We start from the raw sequence: 9165 nt of genomic DNA, 5'->3' as shown, positions 1-9165 counted from the left end.
CTATTAGATAAAAAATTATTTATAAATCTAATGAATGTATATAACTATGAAAGTATACACAGTCAATGGATGTATAAGAATTTTTGTTTTAATACTTTTTGTATGGTGTTTTTAGAAACATTTCATGAAATAAACTCAATGCCAATGTTGTCACGGCCCATTCCAAGCATAACATGGAGCAAGCGTGTTCATCATCATAAGCATCTCTGCAAAAATTTGAGCCCTTCCTTTTATGCATTTGAATTTGAATTTAAATTAAAGAGTTTAAGTTAAAATGTGATTCATGAAGCAACTTGAAATTTCACAGTAATACATGCTAATAATTTACTTATTAAATATTAATTTAAAAACCATGAATTTTGAAGACCATGTAGAGGGTAAAACAACTTGGGAGAAAACTCAAATAGTGTTTCGTGAAGAATTTTGTTTCAAATCTACAAATGCCTACCTGATCTAAGTAAATGGGTCGCAAATGATTTATAGTACCATCATAAAAAGCTACATTACTTCTGGAGATCTTTAGGTCGTTCACTTTAGACCTGCTATGGAAACCTACATCATTATGGGTTACCTCCACATTTTTATCAAAATCAAGAAATCTCGCCCATTCAACCAGCGACAATGTATTTCTGTATTTCAATTGGCAAGGTTAATTTGGTTCTTTGTTTGACAAAACTTTTATTTTTGTCAATTAAATATACAAAATTACCTATTTTAGTAAGTCAATTGATGATTTTTATAAGAAAACATGCGCAATGTAGCACATTTTTGTAATTTTATTATGATTTCATATATTATTTGTATAAAATACAAATATAATTAAAATAAAAATATGCTTGTGATGGAATTTGACCACTCATGTTCGAGTCTTTGATGCCACATTGGGTAATATCATCAACCTATTGGTACTTGCACAGGTGCAGTCGGTGACAGGGGTTTAACTGTTGGTTGATTCTTGATGTATACAGTACCACACCGATTGTTCGGTTTAAACAATGATAGTTATCCGATATAGTCATCGTATAAGTCGGTGGTCATCTTGGATCGGCTCAACATCGGCTCGAATTCGGGTTTGTATGATTTGTGGGCCACACTGTATGCTCTGATGTGAATCTACACCAGATGAGTCAGTGTTCATCGGTTCGCATTGCTCAAATTCGGTTGTGCATGATTTCAAAGCCACACTGTATGCACTGGTGTTTAACAATAAAGGGTATCATTGGATGAGTCGGTGATAGTTAGTGACTGTTGGAACATGAAGGAAAGTGATCACCGAATAATTCGGTGTGCACAGTAATAGTGTGCAGGAGCTGTCGGTGACCCTGAATTTTGCAGGCCTTGGTCATAATTTTTTTTGGAAGTTCAAAGAACAAGAGAAGCACTAGAAGTGATTTGCAAGTTTTTTAATTTAAGATTAAGGACATCATTTGTGCTTGGAGAGTATCAATTGTGCATCCACCCATCTCTTTAGCTTTGTGTAGGTTAAGTGGTGTTCTTTACTTGTTATTCTTGGTGATCGGCATCACCTATATGGCTTGGTGTTGGTGGTATGTTTCTTGGTGAGCTCTCGAGGAGTCGTCTTGTGAGAAGTCCTAAGAACATTGTGCTCGGTTTGGAACCCACTGGTCTGAAGTTGAGAATGGATTGCCACTAGTTAGCATTTGGTCCTTGTGCGGGTGCTCTGAGAACTAGGGGAGAATGCCGACTCTCTGATACTTGGGGAAGATCGGTGTTCTAGCTCTCTCTTTACTTCCTGCAATTTTAATTCCTAAAATTGACATGTAAGTATAGGGTTGGAACTAGTGTGCAAGACTTTAAAATGACTAGAATAGCTACACTCTCTAAAGTGTTAGGCATATGGGGTGATTAGTGTGCAAGACTTTAAAATGACTAGAATAGCTACGCTCTCTAAGGTGTTAGGCATATGGGGTGATTAGGCTTATTGTTAGGTATAATTTCTACTAGATAAATTTGCAAAAGTCTAATATACCCCTCTCTTAGGTATCTTGATCTTTTTTATGTCTAATGTTTTACTATACTTTGAAAGTCCTAGAAGTTTGAAACTGCCTCAAGTGATGCTCAAAGACAAATGCTTCCATTTCATAGCCCCTCTTCCAAGATGGATGTGAAATCAACATATATCACAGAAGCTGATGAGGATGACGTGTGTTTATTGATTCAAACCCTTACTTATCATTTGCTTCAAGTTGGCGAAGGATCATCCCTTAATGTGGTACTTCCCTTTACTCCTAAAGCGCACACAAAGGTGAACTCTATTACAAGATTGTGGTTCATTTTATGCTTATGGGGTTATGCTTCGAATTGGCCAGTTCTTGCCTCTATAGGTTCTGTGACGTGAAAGATACGTACGTGCATTGCAACTAAATCTACATGTTCACCTTCGTCTTTGGAAGCAACAAGGGACCCGATTGATGAGAGCATCCATAGCCGTAGAAGACAAACCTGATTAAAGTTCATCAAGGGAGAAAAATGTCCATTTAAATGGTTAGAGGAAGCCAGGCCCAGACATTGGGTGAAGGTGAAAAAAATGCAGAATTTTTTATGAAAACTAAAATATGTTAACACATGTTGTAAAAGACTAAAATTTTAGTGCTTATTGCACAATTCTACAATTATTTTGATATTATATACTTGTTGCAGAAAACAACAAATTTCTCACAAAGCTAAAGGATAACATTGTGGACCCACCTTATGCATGCCTTAGAAGCTAACGTTTGGGCCCATGCTGAGAAAGTTCTAGCTTTGTGCATCAAGGTTTTCGCAAAAGGCTCTCTAAAACATGTGTCAAAATAATTGTAGGCTTCTAAAATTTACTCAAGAAAAAATATGTTATATTCTTTATGTGGCTTAAACCAAGATCTTTTACTATCAACTGTTTTGATCTATTATATAAGCACCAAGCTTACATTTATCTTCCACTTCCAACCAATGTCTCGTGTATATCTTTCTCTTATACCAATGCCATTTTTTTAAACTTTGTGCTCCTTCCCTGCTGGCATGCCCTGTGAGCAACATTCACCGCATCCTTTATCACGGACGATGGAGCATGATCCCCTTTATCATCGTATGTCTATGCTGCCACCGTTCACATTCTGCCATCCAGACACGATAAATCTTAAATTTCAAAACCTAACCTCTCATAAATCCCTAATCTATACGCAAGAAAATGTCATTTTTTATTTTCAACCTTTTTTTAAAAGAAACCTTTGTCTCAAATATCATAGACCTGAAAAATAAACCAAAACTTGCGGGAAACACTCACTGAGAGAGGTTTGAGACCGAGGGGGTGTTTGGATACCAGGGACTAAAGTTTAGCCCTGTCACATTGGATATTCGGATGCTAATTAGGAGGACTAAATATGAGCTAATTATAAAACACTAGTAGAGAATTGGCTTTCGATGCGCCCCCTTTTGTCCCGGTTTAAAGTTGGCCCAGAACAAAAGGGGGTGCGCCACAGTAGGCAAAAATGGAGGGGAGAGTTAGTCCCGGTTGGTAATTACAACCGGGACTAAAGGCCCCCCTTTAGTCCCGGTTGCAACGGCTAGTTCCGGGGCGTTGGTGGTGGCACCCTTTTGTCCCGGTTGGAGGCTCCAACCGGGATAAAAGGGTGGACCTTTCGTCCCGGTTGAAGCCTTTTATCCCGGTTGGAGCCTCCAACCGGGACAAAAAGTTTAGTCCCGGTTGCAGCATCCAACCGGGACTAAACTTTCAACCGGGACAAAAGGTGTTCCATTTTGTCTCGGTTGGAGTTTTTAACCAGGACCCATTATATTACAAGACAGAGGCATTTCTTCCTCCTCCAACCCGAGCCAGTCCACCACATAGACAGAGAGCTGAGCTTCACCTACTCTCCGGTGGTGCTAAAGCAAGGGAGGTGCTGCCCGATTTTTTTCCCCTCATTTTTGTGGGAATTTCACTCAGCCAACACAAGTGTTGTGAAGGTTTGCTACTTCATCCTCATGTTATTCTTTGATTTATGCTTTGGAGATGGAAAGATTAATTGCTAGAATGTGATGAAGTAGAAAATGGATAGGTATTTTGAGCTAGAATGTGAGGGAGATTGATATGTCATATATAGTATGTATTCTTGCAGTGGTTTAAGAATGATGCTACCTTGTCTAGACGGTTTATCTTATCAAATTCAATAAGGTTTTTCAAATCCATACTTGTTGAACTTGCATACCGTGTTCATCTCTGCGAGGATGTTCTCCGCCAAGCAGCAACGTATGTCAAGAAGGAGGTTCGATTCTACGAGAAAGAGTGGATACGGACATCGTGACCGTGTCCCCTTTTCCGTAGAATCGAACCTCGTTCATGACGAAGTGCGGTGCCGTCTAGTTGAGGACATGCTCACGACATGATCACGGTCTTCAAGTTCAACAACTTATGCAATGCTAAGGTAAGAATTTTTGTACTGGAGGAAGTGGCGATGGTGGGGGCGATCGTGGTTCCTCTTTTAGCAAGGGGAAAATCATAGTTGGCCCTCAGCATAAGCCAAAGAAAATGAGCACGTTGGAAAAAGCAATGCTTCGTTATTTGCAGCAACGTCATGAAGAAGCTGTTACCGCGGGTCAGGAACCTCCTTTTGGTGGTCGTTATGCTCCACCCTCAGTCCCGGGTGTTTCACGTCCAATTAATACTACCGTTTCAGGCGGCACAAATAAACCTAAGGATGAGGCTGGTTCAGCGGAACCTTCGTCTTCACCGCCCAAGGATGCTTAAAGTCCTCCTAGATAATAACCAGTGGATAGATTATGGTATTGTATCATGTTGTTTACATCTTTAATTTAAATATGTGTATTTGGATCTTCATGTTGTTATATTGTATCATGTTGTTTGAATCTTTAATCAATTTTCACGTGTAATCCATTGTCAAGTGTAATCCACTTTCATGCGTAATACGATGCAGATGGACCGGCAATGGATGTATAATGCAGACAGGTGGAGCAAGGTGTTTATTGATGGCTTGCATTATTTTCTCAAAGTGGCCAAAACGAACAAGCTAGAGAATGGGTTCGTATGTTGTCCATGCTTCCAATGCAATAACAAGAAGGAGTATTCAAAGGATTCCTAGGGGACTATTCACAGCCACTTGTTTAAATACGGTTTCATGCCTAACTATTTGGTTTGGACCAAGCACGGTGAACGAGGGGTTGTAATGGAAGATGGCGAGGAGGAGGAAGATGACAGCATTCCGGACTGGGTTGTAGGCCAAGCTTTTGCAGATACTACAATGGGCGAGGCTAATGAAGATGAGTTTGAAGAAAATGGCCCTACTGATGACCTTGGTCAGGTGATACGAGATGCACACAGAGATTGCGAAACTGAGAAGGAAGCAGTAAAGTTGCAGCGCATGATAGATGATCACCAAAAATTGTTGTACCCAGGTTATCAGCAGGGCCATAAAAAACTAGATACGACACTAGAATTTGTGCAATGGAAGGCAAAAAATGGTGTGTCCGTTGAGGCATTTCAGGGGATATTAAACATTGTCAAGAAGATTCTTCCCGAGAATAATGAATTACCGTCCATAACATATGAAGCTAAACAAATTATTTGCCCTCTCGAATTGGATATTCAGAAGATACACGCATGCCCTAATGACTGTATCCTCTATCGTGGTGATGAATATGAGAAATTGGATGCTTGTCCTGTCTGCAAAGCACTGCAGTATAAGATCAGGCAAGATGATCCTGGTGATGTCGAGGGGTAGTCTCCCAAAAATAGAGTTCCCGCGAAGGTGATGTGGTATTTTCCTACAATACCACGCTTGATGCGCTTGTTTAGGAACAAGGCGAATGCTAAGTTGATGGGATGGCACAAAGAAGAACGTAAGGAAGATGAGATGCTGAGACACCCCGCAGATGAGACCCAGTGGAGATCAATTGATAGAGCATTCCCGGACTTTGAAAGTGAAGCAACAACATAAGGTTTGGTTTAAGTACTGATGGATTCAATCCATTCGGTGAGTTGAGTAGTGGCCATAGTACTTGGCTTGTGACCCTATGTATGTTCAACCTTCCTCCTTGGCTGTGCGTGAAGCGGAAGTTCATTATGATACTGGAGCTTATCCAAGGCCCAAAACAACCCGGCAACGACATTGACGTGTACCTAAGACCGTTGGTTGATGACCTTTTACAGCTCTGGAAGGAAGAAGGTGTACGTGTGTGGGATGAGGATAGACAAGAGATTTTTAATCTACGAGCATTGTTGTTCGTAACCATCAATGATAGCCTGCACTGAGTAACCTTTCGCGACAGACAAATAAGGGATATCGGGCATGCACCAACTATTTAGATGACACAGACAACATGTATTTGAAGCACTGTAAGAAGGTCGTCTATATGAGTCATCGTCGATTTCTCCCTGCTCACCACCAGCTGAGAAAGAGCGGGATGCATTTTAAAGGGGCACTAGACCATCGTAAAAAACCTGCTCACCACCAGCTGAGAAGGATAGCATGTTTGAATGCTTGAATAGTATGAAGACCCCGTCTGGGTGCTCCTCGAATATAAAGGGAATAATAAATATGAAACAAAAGAAGTTTACAAATCTCAAGGCTCATGACTGCCACATGTTGATGACCCAGTTGCTTCTGGTTGCACTGAGGGGTGTTCTACCAAAAAATGTTCGGTTGCCGCTCATAAAGCTATGCGCGTTTCTCAATGCGATTTCGCAGAAGGCAATCGATCCATCCAAGCTATCAAAGAGCAGCCCCCATGAAGGAACCTGCAGCACCACTAAAGAAGTCACGAGCACCGCCTCCCAAGAAAAGATAAAGAAATAAGAAAACAAAGAAGCCTGAAGTAACTCGTAAGGAACGCTGGGAGGCAATGACTCATGCGGAACAGTGGGCATAAATCCAACGAGAGGCCAGTGAGTGGTTCAAGAAACAAGTCGAAGAAAAATAAGCAAGGGAGATGGAGCCACCGCCAGAAAATCGAAGAGATTTAAACTTTTTTATCAGGATGGAAGAAGGAGCCAAGAAAAGGATACCACTCTTATCAAACTATGAACGGGCTTTAGTAAAGGCTGGTGAAAAGGACAAAAGGAAAGGAAAGTCATCTTCCAGTGGTGCTGTCCCCGACCTCGGGTATTTATCAAAAAAAACGCTCAAAGGGTAGAAGCAATGCCCTTGGATCAACAAGCAGAAGTATTGAAATTCATGTAAGAAACAGGTCTTGGACTTGATAAATGTTTAGGGCAAGTTGAGACGCCAACTGCACCGCCCCTTGAGCTGAGATGGCCTTATGAGCTAGGCAAACCTCTTGTAAGGCCTTCGTTGCTACGGAAGCTATCAGCAAAGATGTACAAATTCCATCAATGTTACATGATGGCATCCGCCGACTCGAGGGAGATGTTCGGCCTGAAGGTAAAATCGATAGATTTTTACGGTGAAGGCGAGAAAGGGTTGTGGCTAGACTTCCACTGGATCCTTATTATAATTGAGCCTGAAAGAAGCCACGTCACTGTCTTCGATTCGTTGAGGAAAGATCCGGTGGACTACCAAGACATGCAAGACATGCTAGGCTTGTAATAATTCTGGACCTTTATCTCTATGCAAAAGTTTGTTACCTAAATTTTATCCCTGTTACACTATATCATTCATTATTCTAATCCGCAGCGTATGGAAACAATTCATAAGGACACACAAAGGTCCATTCAAAGAAAAACTTACATGGAACACAGACTTCCCGGTACGTATGAAGTCTGCACATTTATTACATTGTATAACACGAATATTTCATAACTTATTTTTTTCCGCACTGAAGTGCTTAAGATAGGAACCCGGGAATAATCTATGTGGCTACTACATCTGTGAGCACATGCACAATTTTATGGGACCCAAGGGACTAAAGATGACGCCGCACAACTTTAAAGTACATAAAATAAAACTATTACTAGTTAATTATTTTCTAGCTCCTTATATTTATTTGTTCGTGTAACATTCACAAATTTCCAAATTATAGATGTTAAATATTCAACAAGGACTCTTGAAGGAAGAAAGAGTAGCGGCAATATGTGAAGGTCTTATTGGATTCCTAATGGACGAGGTGGTAAATCCAAAAGGAGAATTTTATTACAATGGACGACAATTAGACGCTCCGAGCAACAACACCTCGACGGGAAGATTGTAGATAGATAGTTTGATTAATTTGTATATATAATACACGCTAATTATGATCGATTTGTACTAGTTGAATTGTGTATATGAATTGTGTATATATATATAGTAATTGTATAATTACAAATTTCATTCATTTAAATACTAGTTGATTTCATTTAAAAAAATCTCAACTACTAAAGGTTAACAAAAGAGCCGCGGTACTACGTACGTGATGCATGAAAATTTCAGGCGCCACGCAGGGTGCCATGCACAAAACATTTAGTCCCGGTTGGAAAACCCAACCGGGACTAAAGGGGCAACCGGGAGTAAAGGGTGCCCCTTTGGTCCCGGTTAGGTTTCCCAACCGGGACTCCGGTTGGTGCCCCTTTACTCCCGGTTGCTTTTACCAATCGGGAGTAAAGGGCCTGTCCCGCGCCTGGCGTGGCAGGCCCTTTAGTCCCGGTTGGTGACACCAACCGGGACTAAAGGGTGACCTTTACTCCCGGTTGAAAGACCCGGGACTAAAGACCCCCTTTTTGTCCCGGTTGGTTTATCCCGGATGGATTTTCGGGAGATATGCACCCTACCAACCGGGACTAAAGGCCAATTCTCTACTAGTGAAACTAATTGCAGAACTCCTAGACTAATTCGCGAGACGAATCTATTAAGCCTAATTAATCCATCATTAGCAAATGGTTACTGTAACATCACATTATCAAATTATAGACTAATTAGACTTAATAGATTCGTCTCACGAATTAGACTCCATCTGTGTAATTAGTTTTATAATTAGACTATATTTAATATTTCTAATTAGTATCTAAACATCCGATGTGATAGGCAGTCCCAATGGGAGAAACCAACCTAGTTTCCATAGTCTAGGATATTATATCAAGAAATCATACTTCACAATGCAACTTTTTTATCTAGAGTTTAAACAAAAATCCAACCAATCATTCTCCCTTCTAGTACCAGATCCTCTGTGCATCATGTAAAGGAGCTCGAGTGATGGGTAGTAGCGGTGCAAGCGCAAAGG

Source organism: Setaria viridis, chromosome 1, assembly GCF_005286985.2.
Source record: "Setaria viridis chromosome 1, Setaria_viridis_v4.0, whole genome shotgun sequence".
NCBI lineage: Eukaryota > Viridiplantae > Streptophyta > Magnoliopsida > Poales > Poaceae > Setaria > Setaria viridis.
This window is presented reverse-complemented; position numbering follows the sequence as displayed.